Here is a 16475-nt window from a genome sequence, read left to right as displayed (position 1 = left end):
CAGAGCCAATAAGGTACACATAATTATGAGAGATTGGCTTACATGGCTATGGTGGTAAGAAGTTCCATGATTTTCCGTCTGTGAACTAGAGGTTCAGGAAAAGCAGTGGGTAGTTTCAGTTCAGGCCCAAAGTTCTGAGAACCAGGAACTCTGATATGTGAGGGCATGAGAAGATGAATGTCTCAGCTCTGGAGAGAAAATTCACTCTTCTTCTGCCTTTTTGTTCTATTTAGGCCCTCAACAGACTGGATGATGGCCACCCAGACTCGTGAGAACAGATCTTCTTTACTCAGTCTACTGATTCAAATGCTAATCTCTCTCTGACATACTTCTTAGATAGACTCAGAAATAATTTTTATCAACTAACTGGGCATCCCTTAGCTCATTCAAATTGGTACATAAAATTAACTATCACAGACATTTTTGGGAGAAACAAAAATACAGTACAATTCTTATTTTGGAAACGATTGTCATCTTCAGAGGATGAATGGTGTATTACTTCCCCAACACGAGGATGGAAATATGCCTATCAAATGTCATGGGTATAATATGCTAAAATAATTAATTGGAGGGAGGGATCACTAGTGTCCCCAAGATTGCTGGAAAAGGACCTTAAGTTGAGCCTGGATATTCATCAGACAAGGTTGATATTGTTCAACAAGTATGTTCTGAATGTTCATAACAGTTGTCAAATAATGAAATGTTTTTGTAAGTAGTAGTACTCTTCTCTCCCACCCCCACCCCAGTGCCTCCACTGCCCTGGCTCTACATGTCCCTCCATCAGAAATTCCCAACTCTTTCCCTCTCAATCTTCCTAGGATCCAACAACTGAAGAATTAAAACCTGGATTTCCTGGGACACTGCTACAGAACTCGGGCTAGAGCCATTCTGATGGTTCAGCATCCAGTTGTTCATATTTTGACTATCACCACGGCATTTAAAGAGAGTTCACTTGTATGGCCGTGGGACTGAAACATGGATAGGTTAGGAAGGAAGAACATCACTGGAAAGGAAACCGTGAGAGGGAGAAGAGGCCCCATTGGATAGCTGGTGAATTCAGCTGGATGTAGAGAAGGGGAGCGATGGATGATAGAATTAGAAAGACAGGCTACAGCCAGCCTGTCACAGTAAGTTTGGCATTGGGCATGTGGGAAGGGAGAGTCTATCTTACGCTATGGAGTTTGCACAACATATTGGATGTTGGTAGTAAGTGCTTAACATGTGAAATGACATGTTGAAAGTAGCCTTGGTTTGTTTTTTTTTTTTTTTTTAGATGGAAAATCTGGCAGGAGTGTGCAGGATGAAAGGAAAGAGGGGACGCGCGGAGATGACCCAGGCAGCACCGGAAGCCGCTCCCCAGTGAGGCTGCGGACCCAGAGCGGCGGCCGCAGGTCCAGGCGCCATGGCTGCGGAGCGGACCTGGCCGCTGCGAGGCTCTGGCGGCCCGAGCGCGCCTAGTCGGTGTGAACCCGGCGCGAGGTCCCAGGCCCCGGGACGCTCGCTCAGAAAAATGAAACTCTGGATCACCTGATTAGTCTGAGTGGGGCAGTCCAGCTCAGGCATCTCTCCAATAATCTGGAGATTCTCCTCAAGCGGGACTTCCTCAAACTCCTTCCCTTGGAGCTCAGTTTTTATTTGTGAAAATGGCTTGATCCTCAGACTTTACTCACATGCTGCCTCGTGTCTGAACAGTGGAATAAGGTGATAAGTGCCTTAAGAGGTGTGGCAGACTGCTTGTAAAAATTTGGGCTGGCAGATAGATGATTCTGTTCAGGACGCTTTGCCCTGGAAGAAGGTTTATTTGAAGGCTATTTTAAGAATGAAGCAACTGGAGGACCATGAAGCCTTTGAGACCTCATCACTAATTGGACACAGAGTGTATGCACTTTACTACAAGGATGGACTTCTTTGTACAGGGTCAGATGACTTGTCTGCAAAGCTGTGGGATGTGACCACAGGACAGTGCGTTTATGGCATCCAGACCCACACTTGTGCAGCGGTGAAGTTTGATGAACAGAAGCTTGTGACAGGCTCCTTTGACAACACTGTGGCCTGCTGGGAATGGAGTTCTGGAGCCAGGACCCAGCACTTCCAGGGGCACATGGGGGCAGTGTTTAGTGTGGACTACAGTGATGAACTGGATATCTTGGTGAGTGGCTCTTCAGACTTCACTGTGAAAGTATGGGCTTTATCTGCTGAGACATGCCTGAACACACTCACCGGGCAAACGGAATGGGTCACCAAGGTGGTTTTGCAGAAGTGCAAAGTCAAGTCTCTCTTGCATAGCCCTGGAGACTACATCCTTTTAAGTGCAGACAAATATGAGATCAAGATTTGGCCAATTGGAAGAGAAATCAACTGCAAGTGCTTAAAGACATTGTCTGTCTCTGAGGATAGAAGTATCTGCCTGCAGCCAAGACTTCATTTTGATGGCAAATACATTGTCTGTAGTTCAGCCCTCGGTCTCTACCAGTGGGACTTTGCCAGTTATGATATTCTCAGGGTCATCAAGACTCCTGAGAGAGCAAACTTGGCCTTGCTTGGCTTTGGAGATGTCTTTGCCCTGCTGTTTGACAACCGTTTCTTGTACATCATGGACTTGCGGACAGAGAGCCTGATTAGCCATTGGCCTTTGCCAGAGTACAGGAAATCAAAGAGAGGTTCAAGCTTCCTGGCAGGCGAAGTGTCCTGGCTGAATGGACTGGATGGGCACAATGACACAGGCTTGGTTTTTGCCACCAGCATGCCTGACCACAGTATTCACCTGGTGTTGTGGAAGGAGCACAGCTGACACCACAAATCACCACCACTGACTGACTTTGGGTGCCGGGGCTGCAAGTTTTGAGTGCAACCTCTGTGGCAGCCCACTGCATGAACCAAAGTTCTCACCTAATGGTATCATCACGCAGTGCACAATCATTTATCTATGTTTGCCAGGGGCCAGGGCTTAGGGTGGGGGAGGATTTGTTTTATTGACATATGGCGCAGCATGCTAATGGGGTACACCATTGACTTCATTTGTACTTAGTTATGCTGGTCAGAATAAGAGGATGCTTTTTTGGTTCATCTTACTTGAGTGCAATATTGGTTTTAAGTAAAGAAAGTGAAATGGTTCATTAATCTGCTAATTGGTTGCCTATAAAAATCACATTCAGTCTGTTATTAAAGCTTCTTACCATAGCCTTTAAAAAAAAAAAAAGAAAGGAAAAGAGGGAATCATTAGCAGGGTAGATTCCAGATATAAATTGGCCACCATGAATAATCCTGTGGGAATGAAACCATCAACTATGAGTTTTCGTGCAATAGGGTGGGGGTGAGAGGGACATTGACTATGGCATGAGAAATGAAACTGGATGGAATAATCAAAATTGATTCTTTAGAGATCTGAACTATCTGGTTACCTTGTTCTCAGAAAGAGTGCAGACAAGGTTAGCGGCCCCAGAAGGGGCTCTGTGAAGAGCAGGGAAAATCACATTGCTGTTCGTCAGGGTGGTAGGATGGATACAAGATTGCCAAAAAATTGCTCCATTTCCTGTCCCTCTGGTGTGTAGATGACATAAATAATTCAAAGACTTAGCCTGATAGAAATATCTTAGTCTTACTGTTTGACTTATTTGCTTTTCCTCATAATATTCAATTCTAGACCAGCAACCAACCAAATTTTGGGAGCCCAGAATCCTTCCCTAGCATGCATTGCACAATTCCAGGGGACTCTAGGTGGCATTCTGCAGTGCACACCCAGTGTCATTTTGTACAATTGCCTCAGGTCCTACATTTCAGAGTAGCTACAATGGTAACCCAGTTATAGGCAAGACTGTGCTCTCTGAAGGAGGTGACATGGGGGAGTAGAACAGATATAGTTCTTTCCTCAGAAAAGGACACCATAGACTTCTAGAGATACTTCACTTTCCATCAATGGACCCATTAATTAATTGGCAACAGGAAGACCTTGAGTTTCCCAACTGAGACAGGATGGGGAGAGCCAGGTATCAAATAGAACCCTCCCACTGGAGTGAGCATTTGTGGTCATTCTTTGCTTTAATGCACTGCTTAGATCAGCAGTGCATTAACTTGAAGTGTAGTCCAAACCCAGCATCATCAGCATGATCTTGGAACCTTAGGAACACAGAAACTCCACCCTATATCTACAAAATCAGAATGTATATTTTAACAAGATATCTAGCTGAATTGTATGGACTTTCAAGTTTGAGAAGCATTGTTCTCCAGGATGTCTTCTTGCCCAGAAACACGTTTTTTCCCCTTTCTTGTAACTATGTGCACATTTAAAGGAAAATCAACAGAGACCATATAAGATAAATATTAGTGCAAGTTATGTTCTTATACATAACTTGGCTCAAGACCACTAGAAAACCAAACTAACTTAAGAAAAAAGTTGAGCTGTTTTCTTGTGTTTCTGATGTTCTGAATACATAAATGACTTTGTTGTAACCATTTGATACCTCTTTCAAATACTGTTCAAGACAGAGAAACAACAGAAATACTTTACACAAACTCCAACCCCAATCTTGCTTTGTGGCAATTTCTAGAATGCCTCATAAAATCCCTCAGGAAAAAACAATCTACACATTCTCAAATCAAAACACAAATGATAAGCCAAGCAGTGGTGCAGCCAGTTACTCAGGAAGCTGAGGCAGGAGGGTCACAAATTTGAGGCCAGCCTCAAGAACTTAGTGAGACCCTGTCTCAAAATAAAATGAAAAGGGCTGAGAATGTAACTCAGAGGTCGAATTCTCCTGGGTTCAATGTCTAGTACCACAAAAATCAAAACCCACAAATAAAAACGAAGACATTTGAGAAAAATTCCTTCTAATATTTCTTTAACTGTTTTGACTGAAGTTTTGCAGGCTTTCTTAAAAACTCAATTTCCTGAGAGCTGCATTGATTCCTTTGGATGCTTTGCTTAATTCTTTTGAGTATTTGGTGATAACATTAAGAACTTAGGGCCCAGGGATCCAAATGGCGGACTAGAGGGACGCTGCATTCCTTGTTCCTCCGTAACTCCAGTTTCAAGCAGAGGATATCTGTTTCTTAGTGAGGCAGTTTTTGCTGCTTATCGATTCCCTGGTGTTTACCCCATTTGTCTGTTGTTATTACCTGTAGTCTGCCAACATATCCACATATTTTTTGAGTGCAGATTTCTCACTGTCAGGCGCCTATCATCCGCCATTTGCCTGCCTCTTGCTTGTCCATCGCCTGCCTTACACCTATCCATCCAACGCACGAGGTTCACCTCCCGATCCTCCAACAACTGTCAGCAAACTGATCACCAACCGCCAGTGGAAGACAAGCTGCCTGCTGTTGCCTGGAAGTTCTCTGTCACAGTACCTGCAGGTTTGATTACACGTGGCTGCTACCATTTTGAGACAACATCCAGGCCCTGTAGGACCCCTGGACAGTCTGACTGTTTCCAGTGTAGGAATTAATCAAGACTGACTTCATGTCTCCTTTAGATTGAGTGGGATAATAATATACATGGAAGGGGTGTGGTCAGTTACACGAAAATTCTGCAAGAGAGCGTGAGAGAGATCAGTGCTAAATTATTGTGTGCCTATATTGTTTGTAAACTTTGCCTGTGATCTCTGCCTACCCTTCCTGTGATGGATGCAACTGATGCCAATCACTGCCCTGCCCTCTGGTCTACCGGAAAACCCCAAAAGGAAGGTGACAATAAAAAAGAGGTCTCCTCCTGGAGTGAAAAGAAATGAAATAACTGGTGGGTTGTCAATGGGGACAATCTGCCAGGATCCTCCTGGTGTGAAGCTCCTGTATTAAACATGGCTCAATTCAAACAGCCCAATTCAAACATGGCTTCTTTCTTTTCTACCTGAAAAATTAGTACAAGTTATATAAACATAATGTACCCTTTCATTTTTCTGTGAGGTAATAATAACGTGAGCATATATAACTAGAGTAAGACTGTGCACATGAAATAAAACAAGTGACTGAGCGTGTTGCTCAGGACCTGACACTTAGGAAGCTCTCTACATCAGGCTATGAAGTGATGGGTACTTTCATCCTCCTCAACATCCTTATGTCATCTTTATAATCATTTTGGAGTGCTTAAGACACAATTTAGAAGGATCCATTTTCTACTATTGTGAGTAATATTTCTATGATTACCAAAACTGTCATGTTTGTCCTCAGAATAAGGAAAGAATAGTACCAAGAGAGAGGAGTTTCTTCCTGGAGTGGCAGGGAAGTGTAAAGGTGTTAAGAGGTCCAGGGTACAACCTGCCAGGACTCTTCTACCCAGATGCTCTGGATCTCTAATCACACAGCTCAATCCAAACACAGTTTCCATGCATTCAACCCAAACACCCAGCACAAGTTACATAAAAATGTTGAACTCCTTTATTTTCTGTAAAATAAAGGAATGTGGCTCTTACAACTTGGGGAAGACAAAATGGATGCAGTCAAACAATCTACACAGAACATGTAGTTCAGCACCTGGCCCTCAGGAGTATCTTAAGAGTGGTTCATTATGTTGTGGTTACTGTCATCCTCTTCCTCAGCATGTCTTTCATAATCTTTTGGGGGTGCTTAAGAAATAATTTAGGGGACCCAATTTTCTTCTATGGTAGATGAGGTGTCTCTGCGAAGTGGATTCAATGTATAAGGAAAGTAAAATCTAGAAGATTTCTAGGACACCTGCTATGATTCCATACATAGAGGTCATAGTTCTCACAGTTAGAATTTTTCACATATTCTCCCTTTGGGTTACCCAAACCTCTTGATCATCAAAATAATAGGAAACAATGCTTCTGACAGTCCTTACTCCACACTTCCTCTCCCTCAGTACTTACTGGGTTATGATGCTTCTCTGCTGGGTCATGGCAAAAGACTGCAGACTTAATGCCCCTGCCCTGCTGTTGCCCACTGAGCACTTCTTTGTCTATAGGACTCGTATCAGTACAGACTCAGACAGGAGGTCCCTGATGCAGTTACTATGGGAGGAGGAGCCACCAGTGGAGCCGACTATACTTGAGACATCAAACTGAAAGGCTAAAGGCAGAGGCTGATTATTCACTATGATATGACCTTGGAGGCTCAAGGCACAGAGCTCATAATTAACCAAATTGGTCCAGATTACCACAAACTCTAAGGACCTCCTAATATTAATACAGAAAGAGAAAGACATCATGAATCCTCACCCTTGTGGCTTGTTAGTTTTGATGTGTGTTGTTTAGCCTTGTGGAATCCCAGCTGCCAAATGTGATTGTCTTATACTTTTCCTACTTCAAATGTGTGGAAATTATTAATTTCTTTTGTGAGGCTTCTCCAGTACTGAATTTTTCTTGTTCTGATACCTTTACCAAAATACAGTCATGTATTCTGTTGGTGCCATTTCAGGATTCTTTCCTCTCTCAGGGATCTTTTACTCTTACTACAAAATTGTTTTTCCTCTCTTCTTAGAATCCCATCATCAAGTGGGAACTACAAAGCCTTCTCTACCTGTGGGTCTTACCTCTCAGTTTGCTTACTTTATGGAACAGTGGTTGGAGTATATCTTGCTTCCACAGTTTCACAATATCCCAGAAAGATTGCTATGTTCTCACTGATGTATGCTGTGGGACTCCCTATGCTGAATCCCTATGTCTGCAGCCTGAGGAACAGGGACATCAATAGTGCTCTGTGAAGGCTGCACAACAGAACAGTGTACTTTCAGGTGGGTGATATCCATTTGGAACACATGCTAGAAAAAGTAGAAATGCTAAACATCTATACTTGCCTGTAAATTATGCCTCCTTGTGATAACATTATTTTTTTAGTTTGATGATCTTATTTCTTCATCAAGTTTCATGCTCTAATGTTTTTTCCCTGGACTAGGAGAAGGAGAAATGGGAAGTGTTTTTAAAAATGGGTTCAAAATTTCAGTTTGGGAAGATGGAAAGTTTCTGGAAATTGATGATGGTGATGTTTGTACAAAAGAGTAGATGCAATTAATGCTGCCCAGCTGTGTACTTCAACATGAGTGAAAGGAAAACCATAAAATAGAGGAAGGAGAATGAGGGAGGGGAGAGGGGAAGGAAAAGGGTAGGACAGGGAGTGAAATGGAGTAAGTCAGATTCCATGTATGTACAATTTTGTCAAGATGAATCCAACTACTAAGTATCATTAGAATGTTCTAATCATTTTTAAGTCAACCAAAAAAAAAAACACTGAAAAATACACACAAATATACTTGAGTATAGGAAATACCAAAAACCTATTGTGATGTTCATTTCTCCCCTTCACTAATGTAAGTCATTTCTACATTTTGATATTGCAGATCAATTTGACAAATTGTAACTTCCATGCTAAGCTCCCAAGCTTGTATGGTAGTAAAAATAAATTAGCTTTGCCTACAGCATTTAGTTTGAAGATTTCAGTCCACTCCACTCCCTACCTGTGTCTCTTCAACCATGATGTTCTGTATCAGAAAGCTCCCATCCATCCCTGTATTCATGCCAATTGTTAGGGTGGAGGCTGAGCCTTCACTGGGCATCTGTCATGGGGTGGATGTCAGAACCACCATCCTTGTTCATGGCCCAGCAGAGAAGTATCACCACTCATTCAGTGACAGCAAAATGATGAGTGGAAGAAGGCTACATGAATCATTGTTCCTCATCATGAAGACCAACACTGAAGTTTAGGCATTGAGATGGGAAGACACCAATATGCAGTTTCAGTTGTTATGAATTCCATGAACTATGGGTATGTGGTTATGTTGGGGGGTCCTGAGGATCTCATTCAATGTTTCCATTTCCTCCCACATTGGTTCTACCTCTCTTAGAGATCTCATCCATGCTGGCAGAGTATGCATTCCTGTAACCTGTTTCCCAATCACTGCAAAAGGACTATGAAAGTGAGGTCAAGGAGAAGGAGGAGAAGAGGACCCATAATATCATAAACAGATATTGAGGGACACTTAGATGTCAGTATTAGATATGTGTTCTTTGTATCTTGTGTCATTTCACCTGTATAATCTCTCACATATTTAAGCTCCTATGTTATTGTATAATCATCATCATCATCATCATCATCATCATCATCATCATCATCCAGGAAGGGAAGATGCACCACGTTTTTATGTAGTTCATACCAGGTAGTCTACTAGAAAACAGAAAGGCATATTTGTGTGTCTGATTAGAGACACAGGGCATCTCGACAGGAGCATCTAGGAATGTCGCCCACTAAACAACCTAACCAGCAATTTCACTTGCCTCTTTCTTCATAAAGAATCCATTTCTCATTGTGCCCTTCCTTTTGAGGGTTACTGGTACACCAAAAGGGAGAGAAGTGGTTGGTACCTTCTGAGATAAATATAGGAATGTGAGGAATAGATTCCAGGCTAAGACCACAGAAAGAGAAGATACACAGTGAGCAGCACTGATCATTGCTCTTTCCTCTATACCAGAACTCTCTCACAGCTGTCGACATCCCCCTCCATTCTTATAGCCAGCCCACTCAGTATCCAAAAAAAAGACACTAAAGGCAGGATTTTACATAATTCCTATTCAAAATTGGACTTCAGAGTTTATACCTGCTCACTGGATATACCTGTGGTTTAGAATCTTGGACCTTAGCTTAAAACTTCTTGATGGTTGAGAACAATGAAAAAGTTTAGTGCATCAAGTGCAGTCTGACAATTTTACTAGTTGTCCACACTATGCAGACATACAAAATCTAACAGGTCTCTCAGAATTCCATCTCCTGGGCCTTTCAGAGGAACCAGACCTGCAATCTGTCCTCTTTGGACTGTCGCTATCCATGTACCTGGTTATGGTGCTTGGGAACCTGCTCATCATACTGGTTGTCAGCTCTGACTCCTACCTCCACAGCCCCATATACCTCTTTCTCTCCAACCTGTCCTTGTATGATATCTATTTCACCCCCACCATGGTCTCAAAGATGATTGTAGACATATAAGCAGTGCCATCTTCTAGGTGGGCTGCCTTACACAGATGTCTCTTTCTCATTTTGGTTGTATGGATGGTAGCCTTCTGACTGTGATGGCCTATGCTCAGTGGGGCCAGTGCATTTCCAGGTTATCATGAATTCATGCCTCTTTGTCTTCTTAATTTTGAGGTCACTTATTTAACACCATGAATTAATTGCCTTACAATCTCGCTGTTTTTAATGTGTGGGATTTGTAAGATCTCCCATGATCCTTCTTAACTTCCAATCTCCCCAGTTCTGATATCTTCACTGATAACATGTTCTTGTCTTTTTATTGCTGCCATCTCTGGGTATGTTCCCATGTCAGGAATCCTTTTCCCTTATTCTAAAATTGGTACCTCCATTCAGATGATGCCATAATCAGAATGGAGGGAAAAACCTTCATAACCTGTGGGTCTCAACTCTCCAATATTCACTTATTTTATGGAACAAGCCTTGTAGTGTACTTGATTCAACTGTATTATGTTCTCCCAGAAAGGGTGAGGGGACCTCAATGATATACACAGTGGTCACCTCCATGCTGAATTCCCTCACGTACAGCCTAAGGAACAGGGACATTTAAAGTGCCTGTAGGAGGCTCCACAACAGAATGGTCTAGTTTCAGGACTGTTTTTATTCATTTGGAATGTAAACTAGAAAACCCAGTGGAAATGAATTTGAAGACATGTAAATTCTGTCTACTTGGACCACTAATTTTATAATTTTATGGCTTTACTTCTTCATCCAATTTTATAGTAAAATGATGATTGCCATAGATATGAAATGTGAGCAATGAAAAGTTTTTTAAAATGGGTGTGAAGTTTCACTTTAAGAAAAAATGAAAAATTCTGAAAGTGAATGATTGTTAAGGTCTTATAATGATATAAATGTAATTAATGCCACTTAACTGTGCATTTAGCAATGATTAAAATGGTAAAGTTTTGTTATGCATATTTACCACAATATAATTTAAATGAAAGTGAGTGAATCATAATAAAAGAAATAAAACATGTAAAGGAGATGCCCAAAATATTTGTAGACATTCATTTTCTCTTCTTTTCCTTCCTTCACTAATATTAAGAAATCCTTGGAGGTTTAGGAGAACATGGACCAATTTGACTAATTATGAACCCTATGCGTGGAACCACTAGGATCATATAATAGTCAATAATCTTCCTGTGCCTGCAGTTCTTCAGTTTAATGGCTCCATTCCAGTTGACTTCATACCTGGGTCTGATCCTTCTGTGGTTTTCTGCATCAGCAAGCTCCTATTCATCACTCTATTCATATCAATCCTGACCACAGAGCCTCAGCCTTCAGTGGGTACCAGCAGAGGAAGGGCATTGGATTCTCAGCTCTTGTCATGACTCAGCATCGACTCAACATTACCCAGTAAGTGATGGGGAAAAGGATGGATGGAGGAAGGACTCTCTGAAGTATTTTTTCTTCATCATCAAGAAAAACATACAGTTTGGGGTAGATAGATGTGGAGATAAAAATATGCAGAATATCAGCTCCTTTAATTTTGAAGTTCATGTACATGAGGGTGTTGGAGGTGCCAAAAATCTCAACATTTTTATTTCATCGTACTCTGGTTCTATTTCCCATGTACACCTCATCCATGGAAGTAAAGATTGCAAATAGAGTTTGGGTCCCAGTGAACTATTTCCTAAGCATTTCAAATGGTTTATGAAGGTGATGACAGGGAGGAGATTGGCAATAACTAATTGTCAGGCTGTTACTGACAGCCTCCTAAAAGGGAGACTCTAATTCATATGTTCTGATTTCACATACATAGTCTTCTGCAACTCATAAGTTTCACCAAAATTATTATTTTACCAAAGGGGAAGGACTGCATTTTTATGTAGTTCATAATTTTTGTTCAGATATCAAATAATGAAGCCATGATTGAATTGCACTATATGGTCACAGACAACAAACATTTTTCCAGAATACTCTTGAAGTTTGTCCTTTTCACAACCCACATAGCTAGTTCAATCCCTGTCACTCCAGGAAAATACCCCACTGTGCTCTTCTAATTAAGGTTCCAGATGGATCACACAGGACAGCAGTGGGTGGCACCAGCTGTTTCCATTATAGACAGGATGACTGAGATCACAGGAAGAGTAGGCACATGATAATCCTGCACAGGATTACTCCTCTCACCCCTCCTGCATACTCTTGTGGCTGTCCACATCCTCCTAGTCACTCTCAAAAGGAGACACACAGTCAAGTGTTGATTTTATTCCTACTGAGAAAATTGGCCAAAGTTTTAAAATATACTTCAGATGTACCTGTGTTTAAAGTCCGGTATTCTGCTTAAAAGTTTCTGGTGGTTGGGAAACAATAAAGACAATTTAGTGCATCAGACCCAGAGTCTGAAAATTTAATTCTGAATTTAGTGATCCTACTTGTTAAGTCTGTGATGCAGGGCTGGTTGTTAACATCTCTGAGATGCAGCACTGCCGATGACCACATATGGCTAAGTTCCAGACTTTACCTGGGTGACACACGTGTTGAGGAGATGGGTGTCATCCTTCTGCCCTCTGTGAAGCATTGTGAGCAGAGATGTGGAGAGATTTGCAAATGTTCTGTCCACAGAGATAGGTCAATGATACGGAACTAAAATGTGCATTTCCAGATTCTTATCCCAAAGTATTGTCTTCTCTACTGGAACCCAGTGGAAATATCTCTCCTATACAAGAAGAAATATCTCAGTAATCAGGCAGGGCCTATTATTAGATAAACTACAGAAATATTTTGGACATTACATCTCAACCACAGTAGGTTGTGTTTGATTGGTACTGGTTTTTATTTAACCAAAAATGTACATGTTTAATAGAAAAGCTGGAATGCCCATCAAGTATTGGAATTCAAAAAACTGCCACCCACATGCTGTGTCAAAATCCTCATTTATACAATATGGATTCAGGCACAAGGATTTTGAAAATCTGGTCATAACAATAAATTGACAAGTTAATTGATGTCCCTTGGGTAATTCTGTGCATCAGCTAAGGCCTTTGAAATTCATGATTGTACTTCACATGCCAATAAAAACTACTAAATTTCAGAGAAAATATGTGATGTGTTGTAGATGGCTTGCATTAGCATTGGGTTATTTTTTTTAAGGTAAGTCTTAAAGAAAAGTGCATACGGATATGGACATCAAAACTGGAAATATTGTCATGAAAATATACCCATTGAATTTATAGTAGCAGTTTCTTTGGGGGAGTAGGTGTGAAGAAAATGGAATTACGTAGAGATAGTGAAAAGCACATTTCATAGGTAATAATTTAAATCCTTATAAACTATTGGTTGTGAAGCACATATTACTAAATGTTTATTTTTAATATGTGTAGTAGTTATTGTTGACAGTCACAGTAAATAATAGTAATAGGGCATTTTCAGAATGCTAGCAAATACTCTAAGACTGTGCTTCTCAACCCTGTTATAAGACAGGATGGCCAAGAACTTCACAAGCTGATACTATGTTTAAACTGATATTATTCCAATACCAGGGTATTGTGGTATTTCAAAATATTCACAAATATGTATAATAAATGAGATCAACAACTACTACTTCACACAATTTGGAAATATTTTAAAGCATTTTTAAAATAACACAAAAACTAGGTAATTTTTTTCTCAAATTTAGATTTGAGCAAATGATCCAGATGTGTTTACATAATTTTCTGTAGTTTTCTGTTGCATTTTTCCTAATTAAATCACAGTGTGACATGACAAGGAATAAACCCAAGTTGCCTTCAAGTAGTCGTTGTAGGAGAATTGTAATCAATGTATCAGGATATATTGATTGAAAATCTCTTAGCTGGTATTAGAAAGGTGGTACCCAAACTTGGGTTCTGTTTTTGCCTTGTGCTGAAGATCTCAAACATATGTAAAGTGTTTATAATCAGAAAAACAATAAAGCAGTGTTTCCAAGCCATTATAGAATATAGAAGTGTTTAAAAAGCAAGGAATAGATTGTTTTAGTAGATATTCAAGGAAAGATGTATAGAGTTGACAGAAATAAACACATATCAGATTAGAAAATTCAAAAGTCCAACTTGATATTTCATTACCTGTGAATTATCAACAGGGCAATGTGCCTTAAGGCTGATGATATTGGTCATGTGCATTTATCTTAAATATATTAATCAACATTAAAGTCCTAAACAAGTAATGATACTAGTTATATATTAAATTAGTGTTGAAATACAAACCAAATTTGAGCAAAGTCTTCATTCACCTGGGAGGGACAAAAAACACACAAGAAGCAGAAAAACTCAGGGGAAATAAGTAGCACATGATGTTTTCTGATATACATTATCAACTTTAGTGTACCAAAATCAGTGAAAAAAGAAAGAAAAGGGTGGAGAGAAGGAATTCCATGAAAATGGAAGAAGTATCAGTGGGGAAGAGGAAGAACATTAAGAAAGGAGGAATGGTCGACGGAGCCCAACCAAGTTCTCTATGTGCATATGTGAAGGGATCACAGAGGACCTCACTTTTATGTTCATGCACAAGACACTGGTTAAAAAAAAAAACCTACAGAAATTAGAAGAAAGATCATTAGAGTCAAGAAAGGGAACAAGGAGAGGAAGGAGGGGAGGGAATGGCTGAATCAGAGCAAATGACATACCACGTTTTTATAATCATGTCAAAATCAACCCTAATACTTTGTATAACTAAAGCAAACTAATAAAAAAATGCAGTCCTAACTTAGGCATGGTGTTTAAACATTCTAGGCTAATGTAATTTGTACCATTGTTTTCCCACTTGCATGTATTTATCAGTTTCCTTTTTCCAACACACTTCTCTTTTTCAAAAGGTGCCCAAGTGAAATTGAACTGAAAAATCTAACACTTGTCACAGAATTCCAACTCATGAGCCTCTCAGAGGACCCAGACCTGCAGCCCATCCTCCTTGGACTGTTTCTGTCCATGTACCTGGTCACAGTGCTTGGGAACCTGCTCATCATCCTGGCTGTCAGCTCTGACTCCCACCTCCACACCCCCATGTACTTTTTTCTCTCCAACCTGTCCTTGGCTGACATTGGTCTCATCTCCACCACTGTCCCAAAGATGCTGGTGAACATCCGAACTCACAGCAGAGCCATCTCCTATGCGGGCTGTCTGACACAAATGTCTTTTTTTCTCATTTTTGGATGTATGGATGACATGCTCCTGACTGTGATGGCCTATGACCGGTATGTGGCCATCTGTCACCCCCTGCAATACTCCATCATCATGAACCCTCGCCTCTGTGTCTTCTTAGTTTTGATGTCCCTATGGTTTAGCCTGTTGGAATCCCAGATCCACAATTTCATTGCCTTATAGTTTACCTACTTCAAAGACATGGAAATCTCTAATTTCTTCTGTCAACCTTCTCAGGTCCTTAGTCTAGTCTGTTTTGATACCTTTACGAAAAATACAGTCATGTATATTGTTGTTGCCATTTATGGTTTTCTTCCAGTCTTAGGGATCTTTTCCTCTTATTATAAAATTGTTTCTTCCATTCTGAGAATCCCATCCTCAGGTGGGAAATACAAAGCCTTCTCCACCTGTGGGTCTCACTTGTCAGTTGTTTGCTTATTTTATGGGACAGCCATTGGAGTGTACCTTGCTTCAGCTGTATCACATTCTCCTAGAAAGACCACTGTGTTCTCAGTGATGTACACTGTGGTCACCCCCATGCTGAACCCCTTCATCTACAGCCTGAGGAACAAGGACATCAAAACTTCCCTGAAAAAGCTGTGGAGCAGATCAACCTAGTCTCATTATCTCTTCCATTCTTTTTATAGTTTGGGTTGGTAAAACCAACCATATAGACCTACCTTCTTGTTTATGTTACTCTAGGAGATTCATGGCTATCATTTCACTCCATGTTTCATATGTAGATATTGCCTCCTTTGGCTTGTGTTTAACTGAATTTCATGAGTATTCAGAATCATTTTTGTTGCCATACACATCAAGACTAAATCCATATACCCAGGCAGCCCTTGGAATTTCTAACAACACTGGCCTCAGGTGAAATGTTATACTCTGTCTCTTTTGACTGGGGTTCGGGTGTAGGGGTGGTACCAGGATTAAACTCAGGGACTTTTAACAAATTGCAGTTATAAAGACATACCCTGGTAAGGGGAATGGTAAAAGAGAAAGAAGCCAAGTCTTGTTCAGGCCCAGAGATTACACACTAGTCATAGCATTTCCTAGCTTTACATGATGCTGGGAATCTGCATGTTCTCCATTCTAGTCTTCTGGATAAATAAGGATTGTGGTCATGCCCTAAACCTCAGGCAGTACCTAAAGACTGAACACAAGCATCTTTTATCTGTATTACAATAAACAAGATGTAAGAATGTTGGTAAATTTGTAGAGGGGTAAGGAGGGTACAGGGAGTATATAGGATTTTTAAAGGATCTATCAATCAGGATTCAGTCTGTGGCTTCTAGGCCTGAGGAAATTTAATATAATCCAATTGATTATTGTTTTCATCCACATGCTAATTTGTGAAAAAAATACAAAAAAAGCATA

The 16475-nt window shown here is 40.6% G+C and overlaps 2 pseudogenes; both read left to right on the top strand.

The window, feature by feature from the left end:
- Positions 1-1082: 1082 nt before the first annotated feature.
- On the top strand, positions 1083-2791 carry LOC124968061 (F-box/WD repeat-containing protein 2-like; annotated as a pseudogene).
- Positions 2792-14732: 11941 nt separating this feature from the next.
- On the top strand, positions 14733-15713 carry LOC124969353 (olfactory receptor 7E24-like; annotated as a pseudogene).
- The last annotated feature ends 762 nt before the right edge of the window (positions 15714-16475 follow it).

This window comes from Sciurus carolinensis, chromosome 17, assembly GCF_902686445.1.
Source record: "Sciurus carolinensis chromosome 17, mSciCar1.2, whole genome shotgun sequence".
NCBI classification, from domain to species: domain Eukaryota; kingdom Metazoa; phylum Chordata; class Mammalia; order Rodentia; family Sciuridae; genus Sciurus; species Sciurus carolinensis.
The sequence above is the reverse complement of the archived record's forward strand: the minus strand, read 5'-3'. Positions and strand labels throughout refer to the sequence as shown.